The sequence below is a fragment of the Citrus clementina genome, unplaced genomic scaffold (genome assembly GCF_000493195.1).
Source record: "Citrus clementina cultivar Clemenules unplaced genomic scaffold, Citrus_clementina_v1.0 scaffold_8, whole genome shotgun sequence".
Taxonomy (NCBI): Eukaryota; Viridiplantae; Streptophyta; class Magnoliopsida; order Sapindales; family Rutaceae; genus Citrus; species Citrus x clementina.
Genome location: NW_006262022.1, coordinates 5,216,636 through 5,227,448, shown reverse-complemented (window position 1 = coordinate 5,227,448; position 10,813 = coordinate 5,216,636).

Here is a 10,813-nt window from a genome sequence, read left to right as displayed (position 1 = left end):
TGAGTAATAAACGATCTTAATGGATGTTTGATTTATATGTGTGTGTTGCTCTATGTTTGTTATAGCATTTTGTCTTAATTATTTTTATTTCAATTCCTTATTTCGGCTGACCACCCATTTAGAGGATATTACCTAAAAAAGATTCTCATAAAGGTCTGACTTAGTAGAGCAAATTAAGAAAATACTTGGTTTTAGATTGGGTTTTCCAAATTGAGTAAATCTCAATTTAAATAGGGTCATTCTTGATCTAAAATTAGCGATAAACTAGATATAGGGATTCACCTTGTAGGGTAAATGAAACATAGGATATTTAATGTTATATTTAACGTTGGCGTAACAATTGGTCACTATTAGGTTGCATTAGGTATAAAATATCCAACAAGCGACAACTAAGGATGCATGAGGGATTCTGCCCAGTGATGTAGCAGATGTTGTAGCAACAATACTGTAATTGAAAAATAGTCAAAGTCATTTAGTGATTTTATTCATTCAATTATTCTATTCCCATTGGTTACATCCTTGTGTTTAACGTGAGAATTTTCTTAATTGCATTTTATTTATTGTGTTTTTTGTCTAATTAGTTCATTAGTTTCATAAATTGTCTTATTTTAATTTAGGATGAAACTGCACTATTAAGATTACTGTAGCAAATCTAATAACATCAATCCTTGTAGAGACGATCTGAATATTTATCAATATATTACTTGTTGTGTACACTTGCACATTGACACCCATATTAATAGAAATCGCACACCAGTATGCAAGAGAATTTCAATATATGTTCATGTATCTCATATTTAATTCATTTTAATATTCAAGCATACTAAATCTCTTTGGTATGCCAAAATTGAGCAATCTCTTTATGTATTCACAATTGTAATATACCATATGTATTATACAATTAGTCAACCACTGAATCACATAAAAGGAAAAAATTAAATATTCTTATCACACTCATGTTCATCAATCCAGAATAATCACTTTCTTAGTCATGTTCATAGACCGAATCCTGTCAAGGTTATAGATAACATGCTAAAGTAGCAGACACCAATCTAAGATCTCAAAAACATACTTGATAATAATAAGGATACCAGAGTTTACTTATAAAAAGTCATATGGAACTTACACAATGAGGGAGAAGAGAAATTCTTTCATTTTCCATTTTGGTCACCAAGCACGCATGATATGTACATGAATTACAGTGAATCTTCCATTTAGGGCGTATGTCTCATTAATTTAATTCACTGTACAAATCTTAGTCCAATCACTCTTCTACAACGTCTGACCTAAGTTCTTAAAATGAACGCTCTCATTTAGCACTAAAAATAAGATCTCATATCTGGTTTATATTAGGTCTCTATAATGGTGGGGTACATTATAGTCAGTCTATGAGAAATATCATTTAAGACTTCATCTTGATTCTAATCAAGGCAACAAAACTTGTAAAATAACTCTTTTTATTTAGCTCTCAAACAACCACATTGTTTCATTATTCTATTTGTCTCATCTTAACTTGCTCCCAGAAAAACTAAGGCGACTGCTTATGTAAGAAAGCTGGTCATGACCTGATGACATACTCTCATATGTGTGTAATTATGCCTTTCACAAAATAAATTGAAACAAGGGAACTTTGAACATTATTACATTTTAAAATAATTTATGTAACAAAGATGTTCACAAACATTTCAAAATAATTTATGTAACAAAGATGTTCACAACAAATAAATATATCTTAACAATGTAAAATTACAATCTACATAGCCCCAATGGTTTAGCATGAGAGGCGAATACGTCCCTCATTACAGCTTTGGTAAGTGGGTCAGCTATCATGCTATGCATAGATATATATTGTATAACTACTTCCTTTTTTTGCCAAAATGTCTCTTATGAAATTGTATTTACTCTCAATGTATTTTGACTGCTATAGTATTTGGCGTCCTTAGAGAAAGAGATAGCAGCTTAACTGTCATAGTAGACAATTACTAGACTGATATTACTTATATTAATCTCTAAGTCCTCCATAAATCTCTTAAGCCACACAGCTTCTTGCACTACTGCAGAACACAAAATAAATTCAGCTTCCATCGTCTATAAAGTTGTGCATTTTTGCTTCTTGCTGCTCCATGTAATTGCTTCTTTGTTTTGCAAGAACACATGTCCCGAGGTCGATTTACACTCATCCAGATCACCACCTCAATCGACATCTGAATATCCAATAAGTCGTAAACTACCTCCTTAATAGCATAAAGAATAATTTGCAGTACTTTTGAGATATGCCAAAATCCTCTTGACAGCACTCTAATGCTTCTAACTTGGATTAGACTGGTATTTACTCACCAGACCTATAGCATAACTGATATCGGTCCTTATACACATCATAACATACATGAGACTTTCAATGGCATTTGTATAAGAAACTTCAGTCATTCTTTCCTTTTCTTGAGAAGTTTTAAGGCACATATCTAGACTAAGAGATTGTCCTTTGGCTATTAGGGTATCATTTTGCTTACAATAAGCCATGTTGAACCTTTCAAGGATTTTCTTAATGTAAGACTTTTATAATAAGTTTGAAGTTTCTTTGAATAATCCCTAAAATTTTTAACTCCTAAGATATAAGTTGCTTCACCTACATCTTTCATGTCAAAATTTGAATATAGTCAATCTTAAATAATTTTGACAAACTTTTTACTGTTCCCAGCCAACAATATATCATCCACATACAAAGTTAATATTGCAAAAACATCTTTAGACCTCTTAATACACACACAATGGTCTTCCTCAACCATCCTGAAGCCGTAAGAAACTATAGTTTAATGGAATTTAAGCTTCCATTGTCTAAAGGATTGCTTAAGGTCATAAATAGATCTTTTAAGCTTGCATATCTTGCGATCTTGGCCTTTAACAACAAAACCTTACAATTGTTGCATATAAATTTCGTCCTCCAGTTCTCTATTTAGAAATGCAGTTTTTATATCTATCTGATATAATTCAAGGTTTAGATGTGCAACAACAACCAAGATCAATCGTATGGAAGCAAACCTTTCTACAAGAGAAAAAGTCTCTTCATAATCTATGCTTTTTTTTTTTGTATAGCCTTTAGCGATTAATCTTACTTTATATCTCTCGATTATTCCATACACCTTACGTTTTATTCGGAGAATCCATTTGATTCTGATAACTTTATGGATAGGTGGAATATCAACTAAGTCCCAGACTTGATTGACTTTCATTGACTCCATCTTCTCCTTCATTGCTTTCATTCATAAATCCCTAACAGACGATTTAAGGGTCTCGTTAAAAGTATTTGCCTCTTTACTATCGTGTGAAGTAATCATAAAAGCTTCTTCTTCAATCTTAAAACGAGGACGAGGAATTGGCCTACAATTACTCATTCGAGTTGATTCCTAAAATAGAATTGAAGTGTCCGGTGTTTCACTCCCACTCAAAGTAGCAATCCCGGAAGGATCCGTACTAGTGCCAACACTGACATTAGAAGTGATAACCTCATTTGGATCTTCTAATTCATAAAATTGAAAATCCTTATCAATTCTCCGATGCTATGAAATTTATTTTCTAGAAAATTGACATTTCATGATTCCAATTCAGTCACAGTTCCATTTGTATGTTCACCAATGGACATATATCCTTTGGAATGTTATGAGAATCTAATAAAGATACACATTTTACTCCTAGTTCCTAATTTCTCAAACTTATGGGTGGAGTTATAAACATAAGTCACAGACCCTCAAGGCTGTAGATGAGATAGGTCAGGTTTCCTACCCGTCCATAACTCATATAGTGGAACTAGTTGATTTCAAATGAACTCGGTTGAGTAAATAGGCAGCAGTTAACAAAGCATCTCCCCAATAGGATATTAGAAAATTTGATTACACCATCATTGACCTAACCATTTCCAATAAGGTTTTATTCTTTCTTTCTGCTACACTATTTTGTTGCGAAGTTCCAAGAATAGTTAGATGTCCATCTATTGCTTTCTCATTACACAGTTTCTTGAATTGTTTCGAAAGGTATTCATGTCCTCTGTCAGTCCTCAGAACATTAACATTACTATCTAATTATTTCTCTACCATGTTTAGATATAATCTAAAGCAATCTAATGCTTCTTATTTATGAGAGATCAAGTAGACATGACCGAAATGTGAATAATCATCAATGAATGTGATAAAATATAAAGCTCCATATTTAGCCCTTATATTTATTGGTCCACAGAAGTCAGAGTGGATTAATTGCAATAGTCTTTCAGTTCTAATTCCTTTGCCAAATGGTTTTCTGGCTGCTTTTCCAACTAGACAATTTTCACATATAGGCAATTTAAACTTGGTGAGTGGGCCCAACAAGCTCTCTCTCGCAAGTTTATGTATTCTTTCTTGTTTTATGTGACCTAATCTAGCATGCCAGATAATTACATCTATCTCATTGTTAGTGGAAGAAGTAACATACGAAAAATAATTATTATCATAACTTAAACCATCAAGCATTGTATCTAATACAATAAAAACATTAATCAAATGCCCATTTCCAATAGGGATTGAATTTAAGAAAATCTCCAAACAAACAACATAAAAGTTTAAATTATATCCTAACTCAAGAAGAATAGGAACAAAAACCAAGTTTTGTAAAATCTTTGGTGCATATAAGACATCGTGTAATAAAGGAATACGATTACCATGCAAAGTCAATTTGCAGGTGCATATTCTTTTTGCTTTAACTCTAGAGTTGTTGCCCACGTATATCCATATAATCCTTATGAGTAATTCAATAATACTCTACAAATGCATCTCGATCATGAGCTATATGATCTGTTGCTCTTAAGTCTACAATCCACATAAGAAGAGAATCAATTAGGAGTACAGAGCTTGTAACCAAAACATCATTCAATAAAGTGGAGTTGGGTCTCAGCTTTTGTGAGTCAGTGCATTCACGAGCGATGTGACCCAGCCAGCTACAATTGTAGCATTTCATATTAGATTTATCCTTTTTCTTGCCAGCACGCTTATCTCTTGGGTACTTCTTAGCATTTGGCTTATTTTGATCAAGATTATATCTTTTACCCATCTGGTTATACTTATAGCCTCTCTTACGCTTGAAGCTCGAAGCCTTACGCGATCTTAATTCGGCCATATAAATATAATCAGAAAGTTTTGCCCCCTCAAGGTGCTCTGCTTCTAGCTCAAGGTGATGCTCAATATCATTGAATATTTTGATATTCTCATTATTAGTCATATTCACCTTCATGTGTTCCCAAGAATTAGGTAAAGATCTTATCACTGCCTGGACTTATTGTTCATCAATCAGAATATATCCAACAACTTTAAGTGCGTGAATCATGTGCTACATCTCCCTCAGATGCTGCTCATAGTATGATTCTGGCACTTTTGATACGAATCAAACTTGATTGTAAGCCTTCTCAGCTAAGTGTTCGAAGTGCGACCGAACTTGTCTTTTAGAGCGAGCCATATCTTTTGAGCAATCTCATACTTCTCAAACTCACACATGAGGTCATCTTACATACTGCTCAATATCGTTATGCGAGCATTGCTATTATTCCTTTTCCAAACCTGGTAGGCCTCGAGATCCCTTCTATATTGAGCAGTATTGCCATACTAGGCTCAGCTAGGGTGTTGTTTAAAGCTTCTAGAATCTCTTGCTCTATAAGGATATACTGAATTTTATGGTGTCAAATATTATAATTATCGCCATTCAGCTTCTCACTCTTCTTTAGCTCGGCCACAATGTTCTTAGATGTAGATGACATTTCAACTTTCTTTTAACACAGAGACAATTCAAAATACAATCAATAAAGACATAATCAATAATTACACACAAATAATTAAGTTTACTGTAAACATAAACAAAAAAAGGATGAATTAATATCGGGAATCAAAAGGTCGTCGAAGCTTCCAATCATAATCAAATTCCCTTTATTATATTCATCATTGATTTGATCTTAATGCGCAAAATTATTAGTTCTAATTTTGAATTAATTAAATTCAATTTAAACTCCCACTAACAAAATGATTCATGAGATATCATAAAAAAACCTATTGAGTTGACCAACAACTAACGTAAAAATTGATTACTAATAATATAACAAGATTTTGTTCAATCAATAAAATAAAACCAATATTAAAACAAAACCAGTCAACAAACAAATAAAATAACCTAATATGATCAAGCTAATACATAGAATCTTCTACATGTTCTTAAGATATTCTTTATTGCTTGAGACTCTTTCATCTAATTTATACTCAAGTATATTTCCATATAAAAATAATTGTTCATTCTTGATGATTATGTTTATGGTTTTTTCATACCATAATAAATGTCCTCTACCAAGGTGACTAGCTTGTTGGTGTGTGATTTCTATTGTTATGGGTGTCAATGTGCAAGTACACTAATAACTCTATGAAATGAGAGTTATGATTGCACTTTTAAGATTAAACCAAATTACTTAGAGAGTAAATGATGTGTTTTGTTGTATTTTAATAATAGTTTACATCAACATCCATTTTAGTTTAATTTTAATAAAGTTTGTTTCAATTCGAATAATTGTGTGCTTAAATGTTATGCATAATTGTAGGTAATTGGAGGCTCGAATTTCAAGAGAAGGATGTTGTTGCAATGGGCTTGCAAAAAGAACTAAAGAACATGGCTGCAAAAGAATTGAAACAAGTCTGAAACAGTGCAGATACTGTAGTCATTACTGTAGCAATCCTGGAGCATTGAAAGAAAAGATTTAACATGAGGTAATTAACATATTGCGATCTATAGTTTCCTCATCTAGAAGATACACGCCCTAGACTTCCTATTACCCTAATTTTTAGCTATAAAAGAAGCACACACAAAGGAAAAAAAAGGAGAGAAGCTGTCAACTAAGAAAAAACACCGAAAAGAAACAAGAGAAAAAGAGAATCAAAGATTGAAACTAAAGCTGCAACAAGGAGACTTTATGGAGATCAATTAAGAAACTTTTTTTTTATTCTTCTCTTGTTTTCTTATTTACTTTTTAATTATGAGGATGTATTTGATGGCTAAAACTTTGTTGTTTATTTTTCTTTCGCAAACCATGAACTAATTTAATTGTGGTTGAGTGATAAACAATTTTAATGGTTCCTTGACTGAATTTCACGTTTGCTATAGCATTTTATTTTGGTATTATTTATTTATGTTCATTATTTCAGCTGAGCACCCATTTAATGTTGCAAGCAAGAAAAAAATCAAAAAATGGCTTATTTTAGTGAAACATATCATAGCAATACTTGGTTTTAAATTGAGTTTCCTGAGTTGAGTTTTACTTGATTCTAAAAGGGCCATGCTTAATTTAAAATTAGTGATGAACTAAACATAGAGATTTACCTTGTAGGGTAAATAGAACCTAAACATGTAATGCTATATCTTATGTTGGCATAACAATTGATCACTGTTATATTGCATATAAATATAAGACATCCAACATACAACAGCTGAGGATACAATAGCATTATGCTCAGTGCTGTAGCAACCAGGCCTAAAATTAGAGGAAACGGTCAAAACCATCAAGAGAGTTTAATCACTCAACTACCCTATTCTCATTGATTTTATTCTTGTGTTTGCTGTGAGAGTTTTCTTTAATTTATTTTATTTATTGCATTTTAGTTATTTTATTAGTTTCATTAGTTGTCTCATTTTACCTTGGAATAATCTGCACTATTAAGATTGCTGTAGCAAGTTTGATAACATCAATCCCTGTAGAGACGATCTTGTATATTCATTATTATATTACTTGTTATGTACACTTGCACATTGACACCAATAGCATTTGAATTTATAGCAACATGTATATAACAAGTAATATACTGATGAGTATTCATATTGTCTCTATAAGGATTGATGTTATCAGATTTGCTATAGCAATCTTAATAGTGTAGTTTCATTCTAAATTAAAATAAGATAATTTATAAAACTAATAAACTAATAAAACTAAAAACACAATAAATAAAATTCAATTAAAAAAACTCTCACGTCAAACACAAGGATGTAACTAATGAGAATGGAGTAGTTGAGTGAATAAACTCATTTAATGGTTTTAACTATTTTTCAATTATAGTACCATTACTACATCATCAACTACGGCACTGGGCAGAATTTCCCATGCATCCTTAGCTATCGCCTGTTGGATACCTTATACCTAATGCAACTTAACAATGACCACTTGTTACCCCCAACATTAAATATAGAATTAAACGTCTTAGGTTCCATTTACCCTACAAGGTGATTCTCTATGTTTAGTTTATCACTAATTTTAGATCAAATATGGCCTTATTCAAATTGAGATTTACTCAACTTGAGAAACTCAATCTAAAACTAAGTATTGTCTTTATTTGATCCACTAAGTCAGAGCTTTTTTAGGCTCTTTCATAGCTAATATCCTCTAAATGGGTGGTCAGCTCGAATAAGGAATTGAAATGAAAACAATTAAGACAAAATGTGATAGAATAATTTGTGATAGAATAGCAAACAAAATTGTTATAGCCATCTAATACATTCCCTTAAGTAAATAGAAAATAAGAAAATAAGGAGAAGAACTTAAATATGCTTGGTCCTTATGATTTCGCCTCTATTTCTTCCTCAAAATGTTGTTACAACCCTCAAAACTATCTTTTAATTTATGTTTTCTTACTATTTATGTTCGGTATTCTCCTTGGGTGACGGCTTTCCCTTTTTCTTTTCATATGTATTTCTTTTATAACTCAGAATTAAGGCAACAGAAAGCATGTGGCGTGTATCCTCAATATTTGGAAACTTTATATCTCAATCTTTTAGTTGTTGCACGTGAAATCTAGTCTGTCATTACTCTAGGATTACTACAGCAACAGCTACAGTATCTGTGTTGTTCCAAACTTGTTTCAATTCCTCTATAGTCAAGTTCTTTCACTGTTTATACAAGTTTGTTGCAGCAGCATTCCTCCCTTATAACTCGAGCTTTCGGTCACCTACAATTATACATATAATCTAACACACATTATTCTAAAACAACTCAATTTATTAAAAATAAACTAAAATGGATACTCATGCAAATTGTAACTAAAATGCAATAAAAGTTCATCATTTACTCTCTAAGTATTACTAATTTAAGTCTAAAAGTGTCATAACAACTCTCATTTCATAAAGTTATCATTGGCCTACCATTCTGAAGGTTCGTGTAATTGCTAAGTACTGAGATTTGCCTCATTTTTTAAGTAAAATGACACTCCTCAATCAGCTCAATTTCACACCTCAGCATATAATATGTGTTAAACGGGTTCTCAATCTCCTCTAACATGCGAGCCTTAAAGACAAGCATGTTTGTAACACTCCACTATATTATTTACTTTTAAAAAATACTTAAAAATACAGTTACTATAAATGCGAATTCTAAAAGTTTACAACAAACAAAACTTTCTTACAAAAAGTAAGAGTCATACAGAAACTCCTTAGTATAAAAACTTTATTTTACACAAAACTAAGATGTTTATTTTTATTTAAAAAAAGCTGAGCCCATTATAAAATCTCAAGGTCTATTATTCTCGTATGCACTTCGTCTTGGTTAGGACTTGGCGTCAGCTTGCCTTACACATCATTACCAGCAATGTGAGGACTTAGTGAGCTAATGCCCAGTAAGATAATACTTTGATGCATGTATAAATTATGATGCATATGGATGACCATATTAAGCTCTTAAAATAAACTTAGAAAATGCAAAACAACTTTATTTGGGCCCTAGGTATGCTGCACTACAAGGCTGGCACTTTTACTCTTTAAACAGTGTGTCATTGGGCCTCATTAGTTGATCTTTTGGGCGTTACGTATCGCCGTCCCCAAAAGATTTCTTTCAACTTAGCTTTGAGGGCTTGCCCTCCTTAGAACTTTGCCACCTGGTAGTACAACCACCTATTTTTCATAAATTCATTTTCTGAAACATCTTCTTCATAATGTAGTCCATGATATGCATGCATCCAATGCAACTTATAACAGTTGAAATTCCTCGATGCATAACAAAATCAACACACAACATTATTTAAAAAAAAAAAAACAAGAGTCTTTAGTATAGGCGGCATAGCCGACCATAGCATAATGAAGTATAAGTATCACATATTAGGTGGCAGATTCGACCATAACATCACATATCTACTGACCATAGCATTACATATTAGGCGGCAGGGCCGACCATATAAAGATATAACTAATCACACTATAATAGCCATCATAATATAAAGGAATTGTTAAAACTGAACTTAAGTATGAAAAGAATTTTGTCCTTACATTACAGTTGAAGTGTTACTCACCTCTTAATCTTAACTTCTCTAGACCTTTCTAAGTTAAGGATTCCTCTACTCTTGTTATTATGACTTAGAATAAAAGGGAATGAAATTTCTAAGTTGCATTGAAAATGAGAGGTGGGGGGGGGTATTTATAGAATTTCTTAAGGCTAATAGAGGGTTAGGATTTTGCCACCACAACTCTTGATCAATGATTGAGATTAATCTTCATAAAGAACTTACTAAATTCAAGAAGTCTAAACTTTTTCTACATACTTCTTCTTACATCATCACTTATGTTATCACTTATGTCATCATTTCTTATGTCATTACTTATGTCATCATTTCTTAAAATTAAATATTATAAATTTTAGGGGCTTGTTAGCTTAAAATAAAATCTACTATATTTAAGTGAGAAAATTGTACCTCACAGTGTTATCATCATCATGTAAGGAATTTATGAGGACCCATTGATAATAATCCCAGTTTGTATACTTAGTATCCACTTTTCCATA